This window comes from Chroicocephalus ridibundus, chromosome 3 (assembly GCF_963924245.1).
Source record: "Chroicocephalus ridibundus chromosome 3, bChrRid1.1, whole genome shotgun sequence".
NCBI classification, from domain to species: Eukaryota; Metazoa; Chordata; class Aves; order Charadriiformes; family Laridae; genus Chroicocephalus; species Chroicocephalus ridibundus.
In genome coordinates, this window is record NC_086286.1 from 5,504,701 (window position 1) to 5,528,213 (window position 23,513).

Consider the following 23,513-nt stretch of genomic DNA (forward strand, 5'->3'; position numbering starts at 1 on the left):
TTTAGTAGTTTTTCAAATTAAAACACAGAGCAAGACCAAATTTTAAAGGAACCAGCGGAGAAACGGCAGATGTCATTCCAATATTGAGCCTCCAGATGCCTTCAAAAAAAGTATCTAGCGTTTCCCTCATTTACTCACACATCCGTTTCCCTCATTTACTCACACATCCAGTGTTCTTTGCGCTTACTGCAGACGAGACAAAAAATAATGAGAATCTCACTCTGTCCATTAGTGAGACAGACCTTTAGACATGTCAGGGTGGTCCCAAAACCACCACCCAACTGACCACACAATAGTTCAGCACCATTGGAACAGGAGTCTGGCATCTTTAATATCAAAATAGTGACTGTGAAGGAGGCAAAGAGAGATACTGTGCCCTGTGTGTTACTCCTGTTTGTTTATGAAGAGAAAGCAGGGTAGATCGGGTGTCATAGCAGATGTCCCTGATACTTTATGTTTCACAGATCCTTTTTGGAGAGTGACTTCTGCCAGATGCTGCGCCAAGGCCAACAAGTGTTGTTATCAATATACCTGAGTTCGACAGCTTGTGCTGCAGGGCTAACCAGGTCTGGCCGGTAATGCTTGAGACACCGTCTATAGAGAACAGTGCTACTGCTGAAAATTGTTCAGAGATTGTTCTAGTGGCAACTGTACACAGCGTCACTGATGATTGCGATGCCCTCGTTGGGCATCGTTGCTGGGCTGCCACTACTGGGAGTGGCTGTAGTACGGGGACGACTGCCTGTGCTGCTCTGCCAGGTGTAACTGATGTGCCTCCAGGATAGCCATGACAGTCTGTCCTCTTCTTTGCAGACACAGAAGGACATGGCATGTAGGTCACTCCAGCAGGTGAGTTTCTTACTGGCAAATCAGCTCAAGCAGAAGATGTAGCCATGAAAGTAGGACACTGTAGGAGGTCTAGAAAATTGATTCTCACAAGTCAAGTACTTGCAGTAAGAGACAGAGAAATTTTGCTGTGTGTGGCGTGGAGCAACGGTGCCAGATGTGATGGGTGCAACTTGCTTTTCTGTCACCTCCATTGAAATTGTCTCAAAGAATTTGTTATGAACATGAGCTGACTCTGGTTTCCTGTGAAGGTATAGGGCCAAGGCATATGTATCCTCCAGTTCCTGGAGCACAGAACTGATGTCTCATGCCATGAGATAAGAAGTACCATCACGTTTGTTGCCCAACAGATAAGGGCACTTATCTTCGGTAGCTCCATTTCCACTCCCAGCACAACCAGTTCAGAGCACAGCATAAAGTGGACAGCTAAGCTTTTTTGGGCCAAATATGACGCCATGTGGTCCGTAGCACCGCCATGGGTAAAAGTTTCTTGGCACAGGCTGGCTTTTGCTGTGCTGCAGATAGCCTCTTGTCTGAAGCGGGTTCCTCATCTGTTGACCTCTCCAGCAGCTGTTCTGGAATAGCACAGAAGTGATGAAATCAGTGGGGACATTTCAAAAGCATAGCTTGCCCCCTGTGTTTCCTGGAGCTTGCTCTGACACAAGTATCCTCTGTGTGTCCTACTCTCCCCTTGTTGTTACCACACAAACCTCGTGATGACTTGGCTCTCTGCACTGGACAGAAACTGTTTTGCGTGTTGCTGGGGATCCTACTTTCATGTGGGAGCTGCTTTTCAAAAAACGCTAACGCCAAGGATGCAGCTACTCTCAGCCAGAGTGGTCAGAAGAGGCATGATATTTGTCATAGTTCCTGGACCATCTATTACACTTTCGGCATTTCCCAGTGTGCAGAACATCCTGATACAAACACTCTGACTCCCTCTGCACACACCAATACCCATATTTTAAAAACCGCTCAGCAAACCGCTCTAACCTATGGACCAGAGGTCTAAACTGGATGCAAGAGACCCAGTTCTGATCTGTCTCTGCTCTGCGAAATAATTGCAAATGAGACACATTAGCGTTCCTTGCCTCGTTTTTATTCCTCTGTAAAACTGTGATAGTGATCCTGATTTATTTGTGAAACGCTAAGTTGAACTGATGAGAAGAGCTACAAAAGAGCTAAGTGTTGTTATTATCTGAGTGATCTTTCAATTTCTACATCTCGGAGCTGCTCCGTTAATCCTGTACAAGCCACGAATACGCTGTTTACCAGACCTAGTGTACGAGACAGTACAATGATGAAGACTAATTATAAATCATAGAAAAAAAAATCTGGAAAACAGATTCTTTTAACATTTCCATTCTGTGCAGGCTTTGTCAGTGTCTTACTACAATGATTGCCAGTTGGATTAGGAAGCTTTTTAAAATGTGAATTTATCTTTTCAAAGATTTGTAGCCAAGCCTTTTCAGTTTGTTAAAATGTAATTAGTGTCTGCTTGTTAATATGATGTTCATTGATTTTTAAAGTACACAGACTTCAAAGCTAAAAATAAATAAATAAAAAGAGAGATAATTCAAACCAGAGTGGAGCAGCTCGGACAGTTTTACTCTTTTGCCAGGATCCCAAAGCAGTTGTGTTCAAACAATGCCACAGTTTGAGTGGAAATGTGAAGATTAAATCCAAACCCTGCGTGTCAGCTTTTTTGCAAATGACTATCCAGGATTTCAATAAAATGTCCAACCACAACAGATCGTGTTGCAGGGATTTTTATTGCTTAACAGCTTGTGATAGTCTCCTGTTTCTCTAACATGTGTTATAAACCACTGCACCTAACACCTACTAAGCATCAGTGGAATTTTGGTACCTAACTCTGTTAGGCTCTTTTGAAGAATAATTTGAGGCGGACAAAAGAGGAAAGGGTTCACAAAGATGACGGATGGTTGCAGAAGCTCCCAGTTGCACATCAGTGTGGTGTGGCACATGATGGAAGGTATATAAATATGAGACATAATTTGGTCACAGTCATGGAGGAAACAACGCAAGCGCCGAAGAGGCAAGTGGAGGTAACTCAAAATTCAGACAGGAATTCAAAAAATGTGATTGAGGAATATCCTGAGGAGACAGCAGAAGCAACACTAGAGCACAAGACCTTCTGAAGAAGGCCTGGAGAACAGAAAGGTGGGAAGGGATATCCATGGGAGACCCCTACCCAAGTGCAAGAGAGAGGATGAAATTAGCTAGCACAGTAGAGAGGAAGCTGAGCAACAAAGTTGTTCAACTGGAGAAGGAAAACAATTCAGAGGCAAAGAAGAAAGGAAGGGAAACTACCCCCCAAAGACAAAATGACAAGACAGTGGAGACAGCCAGGCTTGAGACTCCACGGGGGAGACTGAGGGGGGAAGAAGAGACAGACTGATTTTCAGACAAGCAGAAGAGAAGAGGAGATCCCGCCACACCAGTATGACATGGGTGTCCATGACAGCAGATAGGTCCCTTGAATGTTTAGAACAAGGGGGGAACAATGTCGAGCCAAAAAGCAGAGTGGTGCCTTGTTCTTCCATAACTAGGAATGTTAGATGTGAACCAGTGGAAAAGAAAATAAGGAAAACTGATGGAAAAAATGATTGTCTGCTCTTCAGGGCAAGTGATACTGTGGGAACAGATCAAGAACACCTCTAAACAGAGAGAGAACAATGCTTTAAGGTACAGATGCTCCAGTAGTTTTTCCACAGAATGCTTCCAGTCCCAATGGAAAATGATAAGGTAATAAAAAGTGATACATTTCCTCAGAACTAGCTCTGTGAAGGAAATTTGGGCATGTTTGACCACCGAGAAGCAAACAGCTCTAAAGCAGATTCTTCTCTGAGGGTGGTCTCCATTTGGCCACTTGCGATACTAGCCTTCCAGGACTAAAATTGGCAACAGTGAGTAAAGCCAGCTTTCAAGCGTAAAATAGGGAGAAACGGGCACAAGAGCCCTGTCTGATTTTCATGCTGGGTTTTAACAGATGGGACAAGAAATATCTTGGTAGCGAATATAGTAAGGGACAATGGACCTCAAAAGAATAAAGGCACACTGACAGCAAAGCATTCATTCTGTGCTAGTCGCAATATAAGAAGATATTTCTTTTTCTAAAAGGTTTTGAAATTGCCATTCACTTTATAATTGCAGATTTACTGTGTGATGCCATCCATGGTGAGCACAGAAGGAGGTCAGCTGTGTGATAACATCTAAGCTTTGATTTCTGTATTGTATACAATATAAGTGTTCTGGTCTCTTTCTGTTCTTTGAAAATCAAGGGGCCACCTAAGTTTTAAAACGGCTTCATAGTCAAGCCAGACAGTACTGACAGGAGATGTAGTCAGTGAAAATGCTTTACCAAGTAGTAAAAAAGAAAGTGGAAAAGGATGGAGAGAAATCATTGAGTTCAGGATTGCCCAGTTGGTTTAGAAACTGCTGTTTGCAACAGTCTCCCGATCTGAGTCATGTCAAGTCATCACATGAGGCTGCAGACATGGTTTGATTTAAGCCATTATAGTAGAAACCTTCATTACCTTGGTTCACTTTGCCTTAACTAAGGACGCAGATAAAAGCATCTCTGTAGATAGAAGATCGTAAATAGAAGCAAAATTTAGACGATGGTAACTCTCAGAACAGGGATGATGCTGATGACCACGAGGGAGCAGCAACTGCTTTCTTTGATACTTCTGAAGACAGCAGGGATATTTGTCCGTGGATTTGTCCATGGAGGTAGCAGGCCGAACGCTTTTAAGTCATCTACATAAGTTTAAATCACCAGCAGCCAAAATAGTCAGGGAAGAGTGGAGAGCTCAGAAGTTTTGAATGTGGAGGCAGGATCTTCCGCAAGTCAAATCTGATTTTAAAAATCATCTTAGGGATTTGCAGCTCAGTGATGTCACTGGGGGGAGTCCTGGAGAAGGGGAGATGGCATGGAGAATGTTCTTGATGCAACTGGTTAAGTAAGCCTCTCAATCTGGGTATAAGAAGTAAGCTCAGATCCTCTAGGTACAGGACAAGCGGCAAAGAAAAGCAATGCTGCGATAAGAAAACAGAGACATAAAGTGAGAATTGTGAAACATCAACCTGAGAGAAATGGTGCAAAGGTAATGAGAGCAAATCGTCATAGGACTGTTAGCCATAAAAAAAGAAGCAAAGAATTGAGTCACGAATGTAGTGGAGTTGGGGAACTTACTGCATATGGCAGCGGCAAAAAAAGTCAAAGATTTGGCTATGAATGTGCCTGGAGGACCCCAACACGGTGGCAGAGGTGTGATGCAGCATTGGCTGGGCTGCCCTTGAAATAGAACCTGCAGCACTGGGATGTACAGAGCAAATGAGTGCGGAATCAAGAAGAGCAAAAGACAATGTTGGAAAGACTTAAAATAATTAAGGGAAGAGGAGGCAGCGTGGATCCAAACCCCCTAAAAACCATTGATACAGGGGAACTGAAGACCTGTAAGGGGGATCCAAAGTTTGCTTAGGCAGCGCACAATGAAAACTTGCCCATGGAAGAGGAGTTGTTGTAAGGTGGGTCGCAATCAGTCAGCAACGGATTAGATAACGCACTCAAGGGAACAACGCAAGGATAAAGTGATGCTAGGTGTAGGGGATTGGATTTGAGGACCCACGAGGCCCTGTCCAGCTTAATCATCTACGATTCCATGGAGACAGCAATGAATGACTGCATTGTCTTCCTGAGAACTAATTTTGTTAGGTATGGGCTTAGGTCACGTATTACAAATAGGTCTCTTTTATGTAGGATTCTAGTTTGGAGTTTGCAGTGATTGATGGATTCATTAAAACGTCATCACTGAAACGGACAAGAATTTTCTGTTTAAAAATAAACAAATGACGACAGAAACAGCCAAAGAGCCTTCTGCTTTTCTTGTTGATTCTCCCTGCAGCTTAATATGGTTCAGGAGACTGCTTGGTGGGAGGGAGAGGAGACAGGATAAGAAAGGATTAGCAAGGGATATCAGCATTTCATTTGGATCTTTGGCTACCTGATTGCTCTTAAATTCTACCTTCCAGTATCTTTCTCTTTGTTTTTCTGAATGTCACATAAGCATCGTTCTGGTGCTGAATAATATTTATACCGTGATCTCCCATTTGGCCTGGAAAAGGCATTTGGCCAGGTTCTCGGGTAGTTATTACCGAGCTTTATTGTACAGATGTAAGCAGGGTTGCACTTGAAGATCCAGCCCACTGGATTACTGCTTGTACAGCTGTGCTGTCTTTTTAAAGCCAAATTAGTCGGTATAGAAAGATTTTTCTCCACAGAAATTGGCTGTCATCCTTGTGACAGTATGTTATATTTTCAAGTAGATCCCATGGGCCAAATTAATTGTAGTGCTCTACTGATGTCAGTGATGTTACCCCAAGTGTGAATTTGGCCCCATTGTTCTAAGGCTAATAGAGACTTTTTTAATGAAAGTGGATCATAAAATATTCTCAGATTTTCATCTGGTTTTGCTTATAGTAATTATCCTTTCCTGGATCTGAGTAGTAAAGAAAATATTCATATTCTCCAGTGTCTGGTATAAATTGCAGCGCTTGTTTGCTGCAGCCCAAGACACAAGCTATGGACAGAAATCGAGGCATTTACCCATGTGTGTACGGACAGAGTTAGCCACCTCCTCCGCACACGAAGCAGCACGGCAAAGGCTTTTACAGCTCTCTAGTATCGGTGCTGTATCAATAAAACACATTGATTTTTCAGTGGCTTTTTATACTTTTAGAAGGAAACTCTTCTGGCAACAAAGGCATCAAGACAACATTGAATCCCACCCTTTGTCATTAATGGGGACAAAAGACATGTTCTTTTTAACAGGTTTCCATTTTTTTGAAGTAATATCTGTAAGGCTTGCAGAATTAATGCTGCAAGAGGGACGCAGCATATTCTTTTGCTGACAGCTTGCACCCGGTTAGGTCAGAGAAGACACGGGATGTGGTTACAGTAAAATTAGCTGAACCAGGCAGTTATTACGGGTGGTTGCTCCTCCTGGTCTGAATAACACACCTGAGGGAAAGCACGGTTGGGTCTCCACTGCTGTCATTTTGGAAAGAGAGACTGGCTATCCCTGCCTGGCCACTGGTGGCCTGCACTCACTGTGTATCACAGCTGGTGCTCCCAAATTTGCGTTGTCTTTGCGGAAATGTCAAGAATCAGAGGAGACTGGTTGAACTATTGCGTCACTGTTGAGCACAATCTTTCCATTACAAATTTGAGGAACATCAGTGAAAAAGTTCAAGTGGATATAGGACGTGTCCTGAAACACCATACAAGGAATAGAAGGAACTTTAAAGAGCATAAGTATATTTATAGCAAACCTTAAGGTGCGAAGTCTACAGCGGGAGCTCTCCATCCCTCTTTAAGCCACTGGGACTCCTCACATACTCTTGTTGAACAAACCTTTTGTTCAGTTTTATATTGCCGTGGAATAGTCACCAAACAGGAGTGCTCTTGATTTACAAAAAAGCATCAAATAATTTAAGACTTTGACCTCCTGAATAAATGTTTAAAGAAATAAGTGTGAAAATGAAGGATATGGAGCTGGTACTGCTTCTCCATTCCAAGCTTAGGAATCTGTCTCTGCAGGTGCATTTGAAGCTTCATCTGGGGAATCAACCTTCAGACTCCAGAAGAACTGAAAGATTGTGCAGAATGATTTCTTTCTATCTGAGCTCAGTGGCCACTACCCTGACGCTCTCCAGCAGGGTATCTGGCCCTCTGGATGTTTAATGAAGAATAAAGACCAGTTCTACCTCTGTGGTGTTGAGAGGGGGAGTTATTCTTGAAAGAGAAATGCTGATATTGGATCAGCCCTAAAAGTAGTGGTGAAAGCTATTCTGTTATTATGCAATTTTCATTTCTTTCTGTTGTGAGTAAGGGGTGGAAGAAAATGCAGAGATTGACCCTGTGCCCATGTAAACAGTGTGTCTGTGAAAACCATACTTGATGAAAGGAAAATAATATCCTAAGCAAACAGATACGATGTGTCCTAACAAAAAAGACAAGAGGGATCTCTAACTCTAGCTATGTCTTCCCCCACCCCCAACAAGAACGAGGGAAAGCAGCTGAATCTACTCTATGTTTTCTGGAAATCTGTGTGGAGTCTCTTAAAGACAGATCTTTAACTAAAGAGGTCCCGTTAGCTGTATTTCTCCTAATTGGATATCGATGTTTAAGTACCCTTTCTCCTCCAGAATTAAGGATCTGATTTCAGATGGGTTTGGTGTCAAAGACAGGCAGAATTTTCAGTAGAATAAATTTCTCTCCAGTGTATATAGGAGAAATGTCAACTGGACATAGCTGCATGTGCTTCAGGGCATACTTCATGCTTTTCCTCAGAGCTGTATCTACTGACTTCTGCTCCTTGGTGTCTAAGAATTCCCTTTCTTTGCCATCTGTTTATCTGTCAGGCCTTCAGAGACCACTCTGTGATTTCGCTGTAACTACTGTCCCATTAAAATGGCTCTGTGCGTGCACAGCCTTAAAATGCAGAAGTGTGAAGGGGGAGACAGTTCATTTACTGTGGTAGGGAAAAGCCAAAGACCGTCTCTCTCTAAGCCTTTTAAATTAGGTTGAGAAAAAAATGATTAAAACATGTCTGCTGTCAAAGACAGTTTCTTAGTGATGTCTTCATGCAGTGAGGTTCTCCCGAAGGGGGAGTAGTTGTCTGCATTTTTAACAGGTGTGGTGATGCCCTGTGACCCTTAAAAATGGCTGAAGCTGGGGCAAAGATTTCCTAATGAAACTTGAAACCAGGTAAAACTGCCTACTTCAGGAGATCTAATAAACTCCTGCAATTCGGGCCGGTTGTGCCGATATTTGTAAACTGGGGTGCAGTTTAGTGCAAACGCAGGATATTTACTGTAACAGGTGGAAACCAGGCAGTGCTTGGTAATGCCACGTCATGCTGCTGCTGGAGTCAGCGCGATTCAGTTACTGGAGATTTTAGATGGGTGTCAATTGCAGAAAGTGAATGTAGTTCTAAGGGAGCTGAATACATCAGAATCAAATCCACGGACACAAATGCAGTCCGTTTCCTTGCTGACCTGGTTGAAACCAAGAGTTACAAAGTTGTTTCCAAGCCTCAAGGCCAAGATTTTTTTCTCTTGCTTATAGCAGTCCATACTTTATAGCAACATCTCTTATGGACCCCCTTACTTCATAAGGCTCTTGGGAAATTCCAGAGAGCTAGAAGTGAACAAATGTTTCATTCTTTTAGAAGGATGAAGGAGGTGATGCCCTTCTCCCAGCCTCCCCAAGTAAATATAGGCCAGTTAACATGATGTCAGTTCTGAGACGACTGCAAGAAAATCAGACGTGCCAAATAGTCGACATCTAGTTAAAGAGAGAGTGATATAAACGACACCAGTCGGTATAGTTTTGATAATACAATGACTGTACATTGTAGTTTTAAAATGTTACTACCCAAAATGTAGCACGTATTAAATGAGTAAACTGATATATCAGAACTGAAGGGTTATCAGAAGGGTATTTTTATCAAGGTTCTGCAATGATTTGTTCTTCCCCCCAGGCTATTTGTTATTGTTATCAGGGATTTGAAAGAAAAAATAAATAAATTAGCTGCTGGAAAAGTTGCAGATATGCCGTAGCGGTAAATAAACAAGACGGGTCAAGTCTGCAAGGCAAACTGCAGCACTTGGTGAACTAGACTCCTCTGAACATGTGTTTTAAAACAGCAAAATGCGAGGTCATGCGTTTGAGAACAAAGGCTACAGATGACAGTTTACATCCTGGAAGCAGTGACTGTGAAACCCTTGGCCCAGATACAGGCTGTGGGCTTTGTCAGTACGTACACGCGGACAGATTAAACACAATCTCAACCGTTCTAAAATCTGTTTGTGTTAAATCTATATAATCGCTCATTCTCGTTAACCAGACCATTCAGTTCTCAGCCACTGTGCAGGCTCTGGTGAAAGTTTGCATGCTTGGAACAATTTTTCCCTGTATTCCCAGCAGTTGGAAAAAAGCAGAAAGTACTTGATTTTGAACTTGAAACTTAGTTGATTCTTCTCCCTCTGAAGTGCCTTATCATCTGCAGTCAATATCCTGCAGTTGTGAACATTTCCAGTTATCACACCCATTACCTGACAAGGGGGTCTAGTTTTAGGGCGGCTCCGCCAATTGTAAGTGAAGAAACAAGGCCCTGTGGAAATCAGAGACTTCAAAATATCGCTAAAGATCTGTTGGATAAGTAGTGATGTGGGATTGGAAAGAGCACTCTGTGTTCTTGGAGCTCATAAACATGTCAAGATTGAGCAGTTCAGATTGTTCTTCATTTTACATAAGCAAGAATTTATCAGATATTCAGATGGTAAGAAATACCAGGATTAAGGTTACCTGTGCAAACTAATTTTCCTTGTGATTAGGGATTAAGATAGCTTCTCGTTGCATGACTGGTACTGATTTTTCCCCAGGTCTCCTACCTTACTGATTTGCCGTTTGCATTATTTTTAATACAGGCTCCTGAGTTCTACCTGGCTTCAGAAAATGCAATGCAGACTGTAAATCACTGCGGTGCTCTTGGAAAACATCATCCCGTTGAGTCATCACTGAGCAGGTAAACCGCCAAAAATGAGCATCAGCCAGCCCCACGGGTGGGGATATACCACAGCCAGAAGGGATTTTCTTACCGTCTTGGACTTCCCACCCTCCTCTGTGTAACACCAGGGAGGTATTTCAAAGCCTGAGTAGGATGGAGTGGGGAGAGAGAGGACTAGCGGTGATGGTGAGCTGAACTTCTTGACTGTGCCGCAGGGTGGGAATAGGCAACGCTACAGTGATGGGTGGTGGGAGGTTTGGTCTTCAGTCCGTAAGCAGAGGTCTCAGCAGAAGCAGCCTGGCTCTTACAGAGCCCTTTGCTGACGGTTCTTGTTAACGATAGGAGAAGCTGCAACACTCTGCACTTGGGAACAGTCAGGCCATTTCTGTGGAGGTGCTAACTTGTGACCTGTGGGCACAAACTTTGGTACGAACATTGGAAAAATGTATTGTTAAGCTCTAGAAAGAGGTAAGAGGTAGCACACACATACGCGCTTGCCTGTGTTCGTCTGACTAGGAACACTCCGAGCTCATGTAATCTGGACATTCATCTGATTGATGGTAAAGTGGTCACTCCCCCCCTCAGAACAGGACCGCAGTCTTTGCGTTACTCACTGGAAGTGGCATTTTTTCCTCTCTGGAAAAGGCCTGTGGCTGGTGATTTACACCCTTTGCCAGACCACCCTAGTTAAAGTTTCATGCCTTTCCAACACCGGTGAATAGCATCCCTTTTCCGCACGTTTTGGTGAAGCTGGATTCCCTCTGTAACCGTAATGCTTCGCATTCCTGCTGTAGCCTTCCTTGCTTTCCATGAGCAACAGCCTGTCCTTCCTGCTGGCCTGATTAGCCCCAGTTAGCTCAAACCCAAATAACAGCACAGCATTTTTACTGAAAGGACCTCAAAGATTAATCAAACCTCATATAGCTCCTCCATATGTCAGTAAAGTGAAAACTGAGGCACGAGCTGGCAAAGCGGCTTTTTTCTTTGTTCTGTTTTGGACTTTTTGGACAAACTGTAATGTTAGCTGCTCTCTCAGAAGGTGCCATGTCACAGAGCCTAGCTGCTCTTGCCTCTTCCTTGTTCTTCAGATTACAACTTTCTAGAAGATCTGAGCTATCCTCTTCTACCTGGTGTCCTAGCATAAGAAGCAATTGGGGGTTTTTTAACCAAAATGTCTCAGGGTGCTGGTTTTCTCAAGCAAACGGATTTGGCTTTCTAACAAAGTATGGCTGTGAGAGCCCTCCCTGTACGGACTTTCTGTCTTTTGCTGTCTTCCAAGCTGCTTTGCCGTGCTACAACTCCTGTGTTGCGAAGGCAGGAAGGGTCCCGGGCTTCCTGCCTTTACCCAGTGAACATGGCTTAGCATCCAGCCAGAAGACCTGGTCAGGATGAAAACGATATTGAATTTTGCAGGTCTCATTTATTTAAGAGAGTAAAACGTCTTTCTTTTCAAAGTGCTTCTCTTTAGCTTTCATTTCCTGTGCACAGGGTAGCTTTGTCTTGAGTACAATAATTAAGTTGTTGACCTTCCTTAGAGGTCAAACATAGCTTCCCTTTAGAGAAAGATAAAAACAAGCAATAATAGATACTTTGACTGGTCTAAGATACTTGGTCTGCATATCTGTGATGTAGCTGTAATTTCTGCTGGATGCTTTTACCAAGATAATTCAGGATGAGATGCTGTCGATCCATTTATTTTGGTAGGTACACAGCATTTACTGAAGTTGGATTTCCCCCATTCTTTATGAGAAAAAAAATATATTCTATTGTAACTACATTGAAGAGTGTGAGGTACGGTGTGTATGCTCTAATGAGAATGCTTCATGTGATTTTTGATACGGCATTTTACTCTTTTTAATGATTTTTTTTTCCCTAATCTTCTGAGACTGACTTTTTTTTCCAAGATCAAAGACAATAATGGAGAAGGCCAGACATTTTCATGCATTATACAAGCCAAATTGCCATTCTTCTTATACTGCTCTTCTTTTTGTGTGTAAACAAATTTACATTCTCCACCTTTTAAAATTACCTGTTTCTAATGTTTATGTTTGTTTAAGCCTTGTTTACTTGTTTTTAAGTGTGACTGCTAATTGATACTAGTGTTCCCAACAGTTCCATGTCACATTCCACATACTATTTGAGATCATGTCAGCAATTCAATTCCCAGTAGCTGTGTCTGTGTGACTAGGCAAGGCACGTGGATTATCTGAGTAGTGTCTATAAGTATTAGCAGTGAGTTTGACTTCTTTGATAAAGAAGTTTGAGATCTTGCCCATGGCATGGAAGCTGGGGGGGAACACGCTCTGCTTTACAAACTGGGCAAGAACTAGAAATCCCGGCAGATGGAAGAAATCCACTCCTTCCAGTGATTGGAGGCTTTATTGCTGAGTTGTGCAGGTGGCAATAGATGTTGGGATTGTACAGCATGCGGGAGGAAGGAAAAGCAAATATAGGCACTTCATCCCCTGTACTGGGATAGGGTGGGCCAGCCTTAATACTTCTGAATTATTAAATCTTCTGTTTCTGTACCTTCATATTCCTGTACCCTTCTTATTCCTTCCAGAAACCCCCTTCAGGCCTTTAGAGTTCCTTTTTCTGGTGCAGACAGTAAAATTAAGTCTGAAAGTGCAATTATATCTATATGGCCATATAAAAAGCTCAAATGTACATGTACTCTTGGAAGCCAAAGAACTAGATCAGATCACAGCTGAGAGGGAGCATTCACTCCATCTCTTGCTGTTGTGGCGCTTCATAGCTATTAATACATGAGCAATCCCCTCCTCGTCCTCCAAAACCCTCACATTCATCCTACCGTCCCATCATGGCGAATTAAAGTTAAATATGCCTTCATGAAAGGGGGGGCTAAGTGGCAGAAGGCCTAAGCAAAGCATCTTTTTTGTTCAGAAGCAAAAGAGCAATGCCGGTATCTAATTTTGGACCCCTGGGAAATGCCTTGATACTGAAGTGGTCAGCACCATGTAAAAACTGAGCGAGAGACTGGTCTTCTCCCCTGCCAGCAGTCTTTCAGACTTGTGTGGGCACCCCTCAAAACCCCTAAGTAGAAGCTATGGTTGCAGTCCTTCCAGCCATTTTAGGTCTTCGTAGGTAAATGTGGTCCAGCAGCAGCAACAGGCAGTTCTGGTTTTAATAAAGATTAAAAAATATTTTTGAATGACCCTCCTTGTTCCTTACTATTATACGGTATTAAAATATAAGAGCCCAGCCAAGGAGAATAGAAAACAAAGAGAAAAGCCTTTAAAAAAAATTCCACAATTTTATATCCTTTCCCTACTAACCCACCACAGAATTCAAGGGTGGGGGATTCGAGGGCTGAAAGAATCTTCATATGGTGCCAAAAATTCCCCACAGATCTCTCTGGTCCCTCCGCGTTTGGCTATTTAAAGCAAACACATTGTGTTTTAGATGCTAGTTTAGATCCATTTTCCATATGAGGAGGTGGGATGTAATTAATTAGCTGTTCTTTTGATTTCTAAGTATCACGTGTACATTTCATAAGGGCATGTACTTTTGACGGAGGCTGGAAATAGGAAATAAAATACAAGCTGCACCGCTTAAATCTTCTGAGTACAAATGATGGATCAGCAGGGAATTATCGTGTGTATTTTAGTGCTACCAACGCTGATTGAGTCACATGAGTGTTAATACAAACGTAGAAAAAAAACAAACCTGGATGGAATCACAGTAACAGATTTTAAAGTGTTTATTTTAGTCATAATCACGCTGTTTTTACATAACGGCTTTGATCTGTAAGTTGAAAAGAGGCAAAGCCAGTAGTCCACAGTAGAAGTAACCAAAGATAAACTCCTCTCTAGAGTTTAAGAAAATCAAGTCCGTAGTCAGAGATACACGCCCGGACATATACAGCGGGGAGGTGAAACCCAGGCTCCAGCATGCCAAAAAATACAATCTATTGCCATTTCAGCTAATGAAGTCCCTTTTCTGGATTTCGTAGCGACTGCATTTATTTAAACCTTTACGTGGATCATCTACTAGAGGATATCCATTGTAACAAAGCAGTCATGTGAAGTGAGGGAAAAACCTTCACACCTCCCATCCAGCAAGATAAAAATAAATAATAATGCTCCCAAACTGGAAGGGCCAGCTAAGTCCTCCAGGCCCTTTGTTGGCATGGAGGTCCAGCCACGCTCGCTCCATTGCCCTGTTGGCCACGGATGGTCCTGGAGACCCCTCAGAGGGTCCCCTCCAGACTGGACAGCAATTTGGCGCCTATGTTGACTTAACAAAATGAGCAAAATGCCTCTGTCTTGCAGAAGCAGCAAAGTCCTGTGTGTCTGCTCTCCTACCAGGATTGAATTTGCTCATCCACCTGCAGACCTAGGGAGCTGTAGCACCCAAGCGACTGGCCTGTGACCTCTTGGGTCAGGGAACGAACCGGAATAAACAAGGCCCATAGCCCCATTTATCATTTTTTTTCTTTTTTCCTAAAGCTAAGGAGCATCTCCTAACTGAAATGCTTGCAGACTGAGACATAATGATACTGTTTAATTGCACAAGCCCTTTGTCATCTTTATCTCTACCCAGAGGAGAGAGGAGGTTTGTAGGAGAAGTATTGTCTTTTCGTACGATCTGCTGATGTAGCAGGAAAAACAGACTAGATGTCTGTCTCACAAGCCCTTTCTCAGGTCCCTCTTCCACCAGCCGGCCAAATGTGTTTAGTGCATTCAGTGGCTCCCTCCCCTTATATGTGGTGAAAATGTACGAGCGTTATTGCATGACTGCTCTTTTCTTTACTTTTTTTCTTGTGCGCAGTTGGCCAAAATGATTCCTGGAGGGTTTCGCGCAGGCTGCCTCTCCCAAAGCCCAAAGGCAGGTTCCTTTGTGGGGCGTTTCAGAGACAGATCCTACCACAGCTGCACCAAAAATGCTCTTGTGAACAATTCCCCTCTCACTCGGCTCCAGGGAGGACGCGGGGATGCTCTAGGCTCACACAGGCCCGTTTGAATCCTCCCGTCAGCCTGCTGTCCCATGCACCGTCGGTATATGCAGGCGTGTTATTGCAAAAGCGGATCACACTTTAACGACAAATGTTTCAAAAACAAAGCCATAAAATTCTTAACTCAGTTATTAACTTCAAATGAATCATTTAGGTTGTTTCCTTCCATGCACCCCACCCCCCCCATTAACTTATTCTTGAGGGGAATGTATTTATGGAGCCATGTGCTTCTCACATGGTTGAGGCTAAAAATAACTGTAGAAACTCATTCCAGCTAAAACTTAATTTAAAATCTGGTTTGCCAGCCTAAGAAAGACTATAACTGGTTTCTTAGCCTGGTTTCATTATTTGTAGTGATAGCCTTGACCAGTCTTTAGAGCGTTGATTATTTCTGGATTCCCTATACTCTACTTCTATTTAATTTTTTATATATATATATACACACACACACACATATACACATACACACATATTCCGGAGCCTAAGGAAACCCCCAAATTACATACAAAATTTATTTCCTCTGTATGGCCTGGACTTCCAGTTGGGCAACAGACAAACTTATTTTCTCTCGTAAATGCACAAGTGCACTGTGGAGAGAAGCAGAATCAGCCCAGGTTTCTCGTTTGGTCTGGGGGTTTTTTTGAGAGAGAAGCTTATCAGACATGGCAAGTATATCGTCTAAATACGGAACTATTTTTCCCAGGTTCTTTTTGTCAGTGACTGGCAGATCAGATGCTTCAAAATGTCTGAGCCCTCATGGGTCAAATCCTTCTTCCGTTTAATTGAGTATGAGTTTTGTCACTCATTTTAAAGCCAAGACTGTAGCCCGTAATAGACAATTACGCAATCCCTGGATGAAAGGGATGTTTTCTCCTTGCCCTAGATAATTAAGTCCAATGGACAATCTTTCCATTCCCATCACTAGTTGTTTTTTTTAATTGGTCTTGAGATGACTGTGTCCTGAGTTCCAAGGGTTGAAATCCTTTAGAAAAGAGATTTTTCAGCCTGTAGCTTATGAATCTGTGGGGCAGCAACAAGCAGCTAAGAAAAGCAAATGTATTGTCAATAGGCTCAGGAGCTGCACAGGGATCCGTACGTCTACTGAAAAAAAATGCAGCCGTCCACATGAAAAATTAGATGGAAGACATTGATTTTGCTAATGTTACGCTATCCCTGGGAGAGATTTTGGTCTCATAAAAATGCTTCGATTTGTGGAGAAATTCTTTGTTCTTCTGACTTCATCATTTTTCTGTCTGAATCCCACTACTCATTTTTACAGTGCCAGGCGTTATTTATTAAAAAGCATACTCCTTTTGGCTTGCAGAAGTCATGCCGTTTAACGATGCTGCATTCTCTCTGTCCAGTAGTACGGAAGAGGTCGCTTCCCTTTGTGTAAACCAGCTGCTATTTTAACTCGACATTAGTCTGTCCACTGGCGTGTCTGCTCCCTTCCTTCCTTTTGGTCCTTCGAGGTCCCTTCTCACATGGGAAAGTTCCCTTAAACCTGCTTGTCATGTGGAATTTTTCATTTACTGGTTTCTAGTTTTGATATAGAGTTATCACTTAAAACATTGACCGAAATGACAGTGGGAGAATATTTTCAGCCGTATTTTCTCCCTGTCCTTCACAGCTTTTTCTTCTGAGTGCATCTCCCCAAGCAACTGTCGGTCGCCCACGTTGGCGCCCAGGTTATTAGGGTTCCCTTAGCATCAAGCAATGCAGGGGAGTATTTTCGCATCATAATTTCTTCTGTATTTTTCTACTCTGCGTTTCTTCATTCTTCCGTTGTCCATTTGGAAGGCGTTTGAAGTTTGTGTCTATTTTCCTTCAGCTTTGTTTAGATTCATCAGTTTTGTGTTATCGGCCAAATTTAGCACATCATTTCTCAGTTTCTTCCCCAAATTTTTAATAGGTGTGGCAATCCAGAGCCTTGCTCCAAAATGGAGACTGATTTATAATTATATTACATTACATTATATTAATATATACACACACCTGCGTGTGTGTGTGTAATTTTTTTTTAATTTTTTTACTGTTTAAATCATTGGCTGCCGGTGGTAGAATTTTGCCCTTTCAACCATGATTGTTCAGTTCATTTAGTAATCTCTGGTAAGAGTCTTCCTGCAAGGCCAAGTAAGCTTTGTCTGTTATTTTGCTGAAGCAGTCGAAGAATGCTGGTGGACTGGAGAGGTATCATATCTCTTTTCATGTTATGCTTGCAAGGCTTCTCTTTCTTTAATGATCATATCAGCTATTTTACTTGGTACTGGTGTCTACAGTAAGTAGATGCCATTATAGATAAAACCACTGCACTACGTGAACCAGAACTGTTTGTAGTCTCACAGCTTCCAAGAGGATTGCCATGGCTTTTCTAGAGACAGAATTAAAGCTGCCATACTTAACTCATCTGAAAGGGTAGTGCAGCCTTGATGGTTACAAGAAGGAGACAAAACAGAGCAATGTAAACATTTACACATTCATTTTCCCCCAAGGTGCTCAATGCTGTCCAGTTTAAATTCATTTATCAGGCAATAATATAAGTTTGGGATTCCTGGGGGGGGTTCAGGCTCAGCACCCGTAACCATTGCTAACATTTCTGTCGTTTAATGCACCGACGATCAGCAGCTTTTCGTTCCGCACACATCCAATTGATCTATTTAAGATCTAATACCTCAAATTGTATTATTAGCCAGGAACAACCATGCCTTACGGCCCTTTTGTGTCCCATACCTTTACGCGTACATTTGTCTATCTGTTTCAGTTAGGGGTATGATTTGTTTTTTTAATTGAAACTGTTAAATTAGTGAAAGCCCTGATGAAGGTAAGGTTAACAGCAAAAGGTGCTTTATACTGGTGTAGCTTATTCCTGCAGATTGGAACCGACTTTATGTTTGCATCATCTCTACCACAGTATTTAAGTATCCCAGTTTCAAATTAAAAGAGTTAAACCGATACAAAAACCCTGTGTCCTTTCGCTTCGAGGAACCATCGGGACTTAAAAGGGCAGAAATCAGATTTAAAGCATTTCAGTAAATGCGTCCTAAAAACTAGCATTTAACGCAAAATTATCTGTTAATGAAATTTTAACATTGTTGGAGGTATTTGTTACAAAAGGTGGGAAATTCAGAGTTTTGTGCACCGTCACCTTCGTGCATGGGCGCGTTGGAACCGGTGCTCTGTTACACACAATATGTTGCGGGGTTTGGCCACTTCTAGGTTGTCTACGCGGCCTGGTTTCTGCAGCCTCATCTGGCGCCGGTGGCCTCCATACTACGGGCTCTCTGCAGCGGCAAACGCCAGCGTGGGCAAGACTCTCAAGCGAAGGTTTTTGGCCTCTTTAAGGCAGGTTGTCCAGCGCTGCTGGCTGCCAGTGCTCAGAGCTGAGAAGCTGGGAGTGAAAATCTGCAGCTACTGGGGGTTTGTCTTCTGCTTTGGAGCCTCTTTGACTTCGTTATTTCCTCTATATATGTCGGCGAGAGAAATGCAAGTTTAAAAAAATATCCCACTAATTTAATATGCTCTGAAGGCTTTAAGAAAAAAAAATAAAAATGGTTGTGAGGTTAATCATAAGAGCAGAAGAGGGGATAACAGTCCAGGCTCTATCACAGCCCCCCCAGTGATTAAATACACAAGCTTTTGTGTGGACCAAACTCAGGGCAGCTCCAGGGAATTAGAGGCAGGTATCTGAGGACAAAATCTGGCGTGCTGCTTGGCAGGGACAGGGATTTGGAAACCCCATCCTCCACCACATCCATGAAAAAAATCAAAGGATGGCAAGCAGTAGACAAAGTTCTGTTCTCTTGGAAACAAAGAGCTGCCAAAATGTTCGGGTCAGGCTTCTTTTTTTTTTTTTTTTTTGTTTTTTTTGTTGTTTTCCCCCCTTCTTTTCCTTTGGGCAGGCGGAGCTGGGTTGCAGCCGAGCTGCTCACGGCCTCACCCGCACCCAGCGACGGCTGCTGGGCCCCGAAACACCAAGTCTAAGGAGTTTATTAGGCACGCACATGTTTCGGGGAGCCCCGTAACGGTTTGTGTGCAGGGGGGTTGTTGAAGCATATTGACGGTTTGGAGCATTTGCTTCAACAGCTCGTTATGTCCTTTAATGAAACTACTGGCAATGAGGTAGGAATTTTATTTATTTTTTTTTTTCGTTTGGTTTGGATTTCTAAAAAGCATAATTTCAGCAATTTTTCTCTGTTCTTACACACACACAGAGAAATTGCTTTAGACAGGAAGAATTTTCTAAATTGAGTTAGACTCGAATCAAATAAATGAAAACCTATTTTTAAAAAGTACTGTGGTACTTCGCATTCTTAAAAAAATTCTTGTATTCCCAATTGTTTTTCAGTAAACTTTCATCGGTCTGTTTAAAGTTCTGCAAGTGTGAATATTCATATTTCAAACATCTGGCTTGCGAATCGAGCATTGCAGAAGTGCTGTATCCTCGCTTACTACAGAATTGTCGGTAAAACTTCAGCGACAACCAACTCCTTTCCTCGCCAAGGGCCCGCTTCGGCATTATTCACCCAAATTGACTTTTTTTTCCATTGACTGGAACGGGAGCAGAATCCACCCCGAAATAGTGCCCCCCCCCCCCCGGTTTAATCCATGATAAGAGACAGACAAATAGACCCTTTGAAATGAGTTGCATCTTTTGTGTCCCGTTTGTTGTCTGAAGCAGGTGTCAATTGGATCTTTTCCTGTCTGCCTGCGGTTGAAAAGCAACATGTTGTAGTTAAATCCACTTGTAAATTGTAGTATTTTACAGACAAACTCCCCCGGGGTTCTGCTGAAAAGCTACTTGAGGTTAAGTGCCAGAAGTCAAAAAAGGGTTAATTCGCCTTCCCCCCCCCCCCATTTCTCATTCTGTTTCAAGTTATTTCTTGTTTAAAAAAGATCTCTCTAGTGTCTCCATATACAGTAAAAAGACTTGTCATACGCAAGGGTCTGATCCTGCCTGCACTGAAGTTCATTTATTTGTAAATCATTGAAAAGAATTTCCTTTTATAGTGGGCCCAGCCACAAATTTTCTATTTTCTTGAGCCAATAATCTTATCAACCACCTGCTTTGTGGATCTAGCGCTAGAAACAGCCTCAGAGTTTTTAACCGTGTGAAGAGGCGACTCTGGAACTAAAACGGCAGGAGGCTGGCCAGAACGCCCTGCCATTTGATCAGACCGGTGGACTATCCAGAAAAAAACCCCACCACCAGCAGCTTCAATAACAACAAAAAGCCCACGTTTTAAGAGAATGACATCACGTATAAGAAAATGCGCTGGAAGTGTGGAAACTGTTATGTGATCTAACTGCATAAAATGAACAACGGTCACAGCCAGCGCAGTGGAAAGACGAAGCCTGAGCGTGATCAGACGGGGCCATGTTGGTATTCAGTGGCACTTGCCCCTTTTTGGTATTTTCTAAAGCTTCCCATAAGGATTTGTGTAGGGTTGCACCACCTCCTGAAGATTGTTATCTCTGCACTGGGATGTTATTGATAAGCGGAGCAGAAAAATCTCAGTTGTTGATGAGCAGCAAATAACTGTCTCAGGCAGCAAGGTGGAGCTCAGGTATTGCTTTTTCCACCATGCCGTTTTGTTTCACGCTTGCTGTTGTCTTCAGGGTACTGGAGGAGAGAAAATCTCCTACAGACAGGTCAGCTGTCTTGAATAAACACATACTTTGATCTTTAGTGATTTCTTCAGTCGTGTGTACCAGGGTTGCCTGTTCAAAACTGTTCTCCCTCCCTCCTTCCCTCGGAGGTGCTGGGCGCTGCTGTAAACCCACCGTAGCCAGCCCAGCCCCGTGTCTCCAGCCAGCTGGAGCAACTTCTCCAAAACTTCTGCCTCCTGTCCAGGAGTGACGTTTGTGTCTTTTCCCCAGGCCCTGGTGGGTGCTCTCTCCCCCATCTCCACCGGCGCGCGCCAGGCGCAGGTCTGCTGCAGAGGCTCTCTGAGCACCTTTCTCCAGCTTGGCTCTGCGCTCTGACCATCTCATCCGGATCCGCCGAGACTTTTACCATCCCGCTGTGGACAGCAGGTGAAGCTGTTGCTATCCAAACGGCGCTTGAGAGCGCCAGCGACACGCACATTTGTTTGCCAGACAGCATGCTTCACGTTGGGTAGCAGAGAATGTTTTTCTTAGAATTAAATACTTGAGATGAGAGGGCCCCAGATTCTCTGTTTTCTTTCTCCATTACTTTATTTGACATAGCATGAGCCTCCTTTAAAGGCACATTTCAAATGATTCCTGGCCACTACTGCCTGGGACATTCCCCAGGGACTCTATCATTGTTTGCTTTTATGATTGTCACTGTAGGTGCTCTGGTATCGCAAACACGGGCACCGCTGGGTTAAAAGCTGCACCAAGGGAGGACACGTAAACCGGCCTGCGCTTAACACTGGGGGAAGGAACATCTAATCCAACTGCCCACCCTTAGTCCAGCACAAACGAATTGGAGCCCTCAGCAACTTCATAAAGTCAGTAAGAGAAGGGACACATGTGCTAGTTTAAATGATTTCTTCACCTGCAGTAATAACTACGAGCCTGTTCCCGCTGTTTCCTTACAGCATGCCAAATGGCTGTGTAACAGACAGGCCTTCACTGAGCACGTTGTCACGGTCCCTACAGAAGAGAGATTTGCTTCCCGTAAGAGCTTTTTTCCTGCATCTCAGCAAACATGCCTGTTTCAAAAGACTGTTCCAGATCATTCAGACGTCTCTGCAGGGAACACAGCGTTTATCATGAGGTGTAGATTTGGGGTACCCATGGGCCTCAGAGGAAAAGGTGACTGGCAGGGAAAAAACCTGCCCTCGCTCTCCACGTTTCTGCCACCTTTGTTGAACAAAGTCTCTCTGTAATGACAGGACTGTGGGCTTTATCCACTTGCTTCCGTACATGGTGTGGAGTATTTATCTGGAAACACTGGCTGGAGAGTCCCTTATGGAAAAGAAGAGGATATTTATCACTAATACTATGTAGCACCTAAAGCACTGGCTCAAAACTGAGCTGAGAAAATTCAGCGTAAATTCAATGCGCGGCTATTACAGGCAATGGAATATGCAGTTTTCAAAACCGAGCGTTTCATTGATGTGGCGTAATTTTGACCTGACAAAGCACTGCACAAAGATGTTAGGAAATCCAGAACATCGGCTACCAAGTAGAGGAACTGTTTTAGTAAGAACTAAATAAAATAAACCCCCTGAAGCCCCTCTGCAGGAGGCATAACTACACCGAGGAGGTCCTTACCTGTGCCAGTGCAGCAAAGCGCTAGCAGGGGCCTGAGTCGCCTTGTACAGGCCGTGCTCCAGCCGTGTTAAATCACCGAAGTGAAGCCAGGTGACACCATCTGAAGCCATGGAGAAAGGAGCTATATTTTCTTTACCTACTCCATGGGAATGAAAGCCTCCCTGCAATGGAGATGGCTAAATCCTTTTTTTTTTTAAGGAGACAATCGGCTCTCCATTTCAGCCACCGTCACAGCATTTGCTGTGAAATCCTCCTTTCCCTTCCCTGCTGCAGGGCTGTCCTTCAGCCCGATTCTTGTTTTGCGAAGTTTTGCAGAAAGCCTGGCTTTCTGATTCTGTTAGTTGTTTTTTTTTAATTAAGTTCCTGATCTCCAGAGTCACAAAAGTAGTCTCGAAAAAATCCAATTGCAAGCCAGTAATGTGATCTTTTCCCTGGGGAAGTGAAGGGTTGAAAACCGTAGGTGTGGAAGGTGTGAATTGCTCTGTTTATTTCTTTATTTTTTTAACTATCGGAAAGGCTGTTCATCTGCTAACGTAGGACAAGACTCGTCAGAAGTGATCAGCCGACTCAGGCCTCAGTCACACAACCCTTTATGGTGATTTACAACGTTATCCACCCATCGGCTGGATCGGAGCCACCTCCTCACTCTGCTCCTAGCTCCCACTGGATGTGGTCGTGTGAAGCTCCTTCCCTGCAGTACCCGCTGCCACGCACTCACAGACGGCCTGAGGGTGAGCTGCCACATTACTCGTTATTACATGTAATAACTTAAATATAATGATAAATTTGGCTGAGCCGCTGTAATGGATGAGCCGATTTAATGGCTCGTCTCTGCCAAAACGCGGGGCCGCCTC

General features: G+C 43.3%; 1 protein-coding gene across 4 annotated transcripts in view; it reads left to right on the forward strand.

Moving 5' to 3' along the window:
* The window catches only part of SPTLC3 (serine palmitoyltransferase long chain base subunit 3), a 333,553-nt gene extending 310,954 nt beyond the window's left edge, over positions 1-22,599 (forward strand). For all 4 annotated transcript variants that reach the window (XR_010070121.1, XR_010070120.1, XR_010070122.1 and 1 more), the window contains 3 exons: positions 10,363-10,460; positions 21,295-21,450; positions 21,730-22,599. The gene's annotated coding sequence lies outside the window, so the exon portion shown is untranslated. The remainder of the gene's footprint in view (positions 1-10,362; positions 10,461-21,294; positions 21,451-21,729) is intronic.
* Positions 22,600-23,513: the final 914 nt, after the last annotated feature.